Source organism: Belonocnema kinseyi, chromosome 2, assembly GCF_010883055.1.
Source record: "Belonocnema kinseyi isolate 2016_QV_RU_SX_M_011 chromosome 2, B_treatae_v1, whole genome shotgun sequence".
NCBI lineage: Eukaryota > Metazoa > Arthropoda > Insecta > Hymenoptera > Cynipidae > Belonocnema > Belonocnema kinseyi.
The window spans coordinates 121063160-121068529 of NC_046658.1; the positions used below are offsets into that span (position 1 = coordinate 121063160).

At 28.0% G+C, this 5370-nt stretch overlaps 1 protein-coding gene across 1 annotated transcript in view; it reads left to right on the forward strand.

Annotated features, from left to right (window-relative positions):
• The first annotated feature begins 353 nt into the window (after nt 1–353).
• Nucleotides 354–5370, forward strand: part of LOC117167812 (chondroitin sulfate synthase 1) — a 70764-nt gene continuing 65747 nt past the window's right edge. Inside the window, exon 1 of the mRNA XM_033353013.1 lies at nt 354–767. The gene's annotated coding sequence lies outside the window, so the exon portion shown is untranslated. The remainder of the gene's footprint in view (nt 768–5370) is intronic.

Here is a 5370-nt window from a genome sequence, read left to right on the forward strand (position 1 = left end):
AGATATCATAAAGAACGCCGAAAACGTCTCCCATTAATTCCTCCGATAAGACACGATAATAAACTCTGACTCAGATACTCAATTGAAGATAAACTCAAGACAAAATGGAAGAATGTTATGAAAGAGAGGTCTTGTTCTCCAGCATCTCGATCTCTTCGGGACCAGACTGGCAGAACTTCAGTGTCGCGGAGGGACCAGCAAAATCCTGGTTCAGGGTCACGAAAAAGTCAGGCGGAAACGAGCGGTGGCGAAGGTCAGGAACAGACCTGCGCCTTGAAAATACCGGTGCGCGTCTTCCAAGTTATCCGAGACTGAGAAGAGGAGTCGGAGTCAGTTACGAGGAGCATGGTAGTCTAGCTCGCTCGGTAGTCTAGCTGGCCAGTCTGCTCCTCCCGTTCCGACGACCGACACTCGAATTAGTCGTCACTCCGGTCTCCGGCTCTCCACCAGCCGCACGTTCTCCGAGCATATCCTCTTCATTGTCTCTCTTTTTCTTCATTTTTTTGTACCGTTTAGTATACAAGTTGTAGCCAATTGGTGGCGGTAAAGGCTCCCCTTAAAAGTGAACTGGAGCCGCGAACTCCTTCCAGGAACTGACATGCCTCCTTAGCCAATCCCTTTGGTCTCTGAGTTAGTGTAGTGACTTTCGGTGAAACCGGTTTCCTCTTCAACAGTTGCGTGTGAGTCTTTACGTCACTGGAATCATCCCAGTTTATAGGCTTAGGCTTTAACGGGACGAAAAGCGGGATTCGCCTGACTACTCAACTGTAAGTGTTTCAGACATCAAACTAGATCACTCAGAGCAATTTTACCTTTTTTATTCATTTTTCTAAAGTTATCTATGTTAAGAATCTATCTGGAACAGTTTCTGTTTTGTTTCGAAAGTACGGTCAAATTTTATCGAGATATTTACTTTTTATGGTGATCGGATTGCGGAATTGAAAACTAGCTTCAATTTTCATCATCAGTGTGAAAATGTTGGGTCTCATTGAATAATAATTATCTTTGGTAGTCCAGATCATTCATACAGTCATTATAATTGTACATTTTTAGGGTGGCTTTGTGACTTGGAAATTGCCGGGAATTTTCTGGAGAATATACTAATATTAGATGAAAGTTGACCTACCTTTTTAAACATTCATTTTTCTTTGTTTGTTGAAAATTCATAAATTTATCAGAAAATTCACCTATAATTAAAAAATCAACTGCTTTTTTTAAACTTCCCTTTTTTGGATAAAAATTCATTTTTTAACTGCAAATTAATTTTTTTGAATGAAAATGAACTTCTTTGTTGAACTTCCACATTTTCGGGTAGAAAATTCAACTGTTTTATGGCAGATTTGTTTTTTATTAAAAATTAATTTTTTTAATGAAAATTTAACTATTCCATTCTTGATTACAGCTTGATTTTTTGTTCAGAAATTCAACTATTGGGTTGATAATTTACGTAGTTTGCTGAAAATTCTACTATTAAGTAAAAAATTGATATATTCTTTTTTTTACAATTGTTCAAACTTAAAATTTAAGTGTTTCATTAAAAATAAACTTTTTTGTATTAAATGAATTATCTTCTAATTTAAATATGCTTTTTAAATGATGATGTAACTATTCCATTCAGGTTTAAAAATTGCTCTTTTTAGCTAGTTTTTAGTTAGGAAAATCTTAATCTTTTTTGTTAAAAATTCAACTATTTAGTTAGAAATGTATGTGTTTTGTTGTAAGTTTCTTTTTTCAATTAAAAACTAATTTTCTAAACGTAAAATATAAGTATTTCATTTAAAATTAAATTTTTTGTCGTAAATTCATTTCTTCTAATTAAAAATAGTCTTTTTGAATGATAATGTAACTACTACATTTATGGTTAAAAATTGTTCTTTTTAGTTTAAAAATTCAACTATTTGGTCAAAAATCTACGTAGCTTTTTTTTAAATTCGTCGTGTTGGTTGAAATTTAATCTGTTTTGTTAAAAATTAAACTATTTAGTTCGAAATTTATTTATTTGTTAAAATTTTCTTTGTTTTTTTTTGTTTAAAAAATAATTTAACAAATTTTTAATTTTACTGTTTACTTGAAAATTAATTTTTTGTTGAAAAATCATATTTAAAGGTTGAAAATTTAACTATTTTATATAGAAAATGTATTTTTTCCTTTTGAAAACTCAGCAGTTTGGTAAAAAATTTATTTTTTAGTGTAAGAATTTAACTGTGAATTAGGTTAGAAATTTATTTAGTTTGTTGAAAACTTATCTTTTTTATTAGAAAATTAATCTTCTTTGTTGACATTTCATTTTTCTTTTGCTAAAAATTCATTTTTTTTATCTACTAACTTAACTATTCCATTCTTCGTTGAAAATTGATTCTTTTAAGTTAAAAATTATTGTCGTTTGTTGTAAATTCGTCTTTTGATATAAAATTAATTTTCTGGTTTGAAAATTCACCTTTGTAGGTTTAAAATTCCGCTATTTAATTAAATAGGGATAGGGAATTTTAGAAAAGAATTATAATTTTTAATTTGTCACAGGGTATTTTAGTAAAGCATTATAACTTAAGTTTTGAGACAGGAAATATTCGAAAAGAATTATTATACGTCTAAGTTGGGATGAAGTATTTCAGTATGAAATTATGATTTTTACTTTGAGGCAAGGAATTTTAGAAAATAATTATAATTTTTACTGTAAAACAAAGTGTTTCCGTGAAGAATTCTAATTTTTTCTTTTGGAGAGGGAATTTTCGAAAAGAATTATAATTTTGAATTTGGGACAGGGAATTTCAGAAAAGAATGGTAATTATTAATCTTAAACAAGGTATTTCGGTAGAGAATTATAATTTTTACTTTAGGACAAGAAATTTTTGAAACTAACCATAATTTTAAATTTGGGAAAGGGTATTTCAATAAAAAATTATTATTTCAAGTTTGAGACGGGGAATTTTCTAGCATATTCATAATTATTATAAGTTGGAGCAGGGAATAAATAAAATAAATATTGAAAAAATGCACATGAAGAATTACAATTGAGCCTCCCGCGATCAAAACGGGACACACTCGAAATGCCTTGGTTTCAGTTCGCCTCTTATTTATTCTCGTTCATGATTTTTTCAGGACGGATTTTGAATTTTTTTGAAGCATATCTTAATTCAAAGAAATTAAAAATCCGACTTGAAAAAATCAAGAACGAGAATACCCAAGAGGCCAACTGAAACTAAGGCATTTCGAGCGTGTCCCGTTTTGATCGCGGAATGCTCAATTATCCTGACCTGAAACATGGAATTTTCTGAAAGAATAATCATTCTATACTTTGATTAAAATTTTTATAAAGAAATATAATTTTGAGTTTGAGCCTGGGAGAGAGAATTTTAGAAAAGAATTATATCTTAAACTTTGAGACAGACAATTTTCTAAAAGAATTATAATTCTGCATTGGAACATAGAATAAATAAAAGAAACATTAACAAAATTCACGTAAAGAGTTACAATTATTCTGATTTGGAACAGACCATTTTTAAGAAAGAATTATAATTCTAAGTTGCGATATAGAATTTTAGTTATAGTATATATTGTTGAGTTCCAAATAAGAAATTTTAGTAAAGAATTATAATTTTAACTTTAAACAGGAATTTCAGTGAAGAAATAGAATTTTTTTAATTGGGACTGGGAATTCTCGTAAAGAATTATAATCTTGACTTTTAAACTCGGAATTTCCGAAGTCAGAAAAGAATTTCGTAGGATCAATAAGGTTTAGGTATATTTTAAGATTCCAAGAGAATTTATGATGTGTAAAAAAGTTTACAAAATTATAGTATGGTAGCAATAATGTTTAGCAACATTCAGAAATCATTTTTAGCATCAAATACAATTATTTATTCGGAAATTTTGATTTACTAAATTGTTGGTGCAGAAAATTCTTCAATTTTGTTGATAGAAAAATAAATAGAGCCTCATTTAATATTGGCAAGGGGTTATAAATATCATTAGGTCAAAAAGTCAAGAACATAATATTTTTGCATTTATTATTAACAAATAATTTACAACTTAAAGTTTCTCCTTCAGAAACAAATTTTTTTTAAATCAATGTTTTGAAGATTTTCAAGGGAATTTAAAAGCTCTAACATTTTTTAGAAAGTTATCAAATTTCATGTATTTGGTTTCCTTCCTCTTTTTTTGCCGTATGTCTGTTTCTAATCAGCCGCTTTACAGTGTTATTTCCAAACATAGCACTCTCACTGTAACTCTTTTTGTGCAATTTTGTTGCATAATTTGGGCTTTTAAAGTTTATGTTGATTTAAAAAATGTAATTTCAAATTTCATGTAATTTCACAGAATTTAAAAATATTTTAATCAATTTCAAATAAATTGTTTCATAAAATTGAGAGATTTCTAAGAATTTAAAAGATTTTAGGATATTTAAACAATACTCTTTGAACCAGGAAATTTTCTAACGGATTTATAAATAACAAATATTTTGAAAAGTATAATACTTCTAAGTTGCGTTTAGAAATTTAAGAAAGAAATATAATTTTGAGTTTGGGAGAGGGAATTTAGATTAAAAATGTATGCACTTCGTTTTTCAATTTTTTAGGTTGAAAAAGTGGTTGAGAATTCAACTCTTTTATTGAACATTCTTCTGTTTGGGAAAATACTAAAATTCAATTGTTTTGTATTTAAAATAAAAATATTTGTTGTTGAAAATTCTACTGTCTTGTAAAAATTTGCTTTTATAATTAAAAATATAATTCTTAATAAAAATGTAACCATCCAACTATTTGGTTAAAAATGTTGGTATTTTCTTGAAAATTGGTCTTTTTTGATAGAAATTCAATTTCTTAAGTTCAAAAATTAGTTGAGGATTCAACTATTTTGTTAAAAATTATTCTTTCGAGATTAAATTCATTTGTTCAGTATTTAAAATTAAAATCTTTAAACCATTTTTTTTCATTTCTTATTAAAAATTGAACTACTTTTTAACATTTTCTTTTCTTGGGCTAAAAATTAATTTTTTAAATGAAAATTTGTCTATTTGGTTGCAAATGAACTGTTTTATTAAAATTTTGTGTTCGCGTAGAAAATTCAACGGTTTTGTATAGGGAAATCGTGTTTTTGTTTTGGAATTTAAATAATTTGGTATAAAATTAAACCGTGAGTAGAAAATTCAATTGTTTTGTACAAGATTAGTTTTTTATTGAAAATTATTTTTTTAATGAAAATGTAACTTCCATTCTTTGATTTACAACTTGATTTTTTTAGTTTAGAAATTCAATCTTTTGTTTGAAAATTTATGTATTATTATTATTACACCATTAAGCCATTTCCCTTTCGGGGTAGGCGTGACTCACTCGGCAGGGGAAAGGAGTAGTGTGTGGATGGGATAGAGAT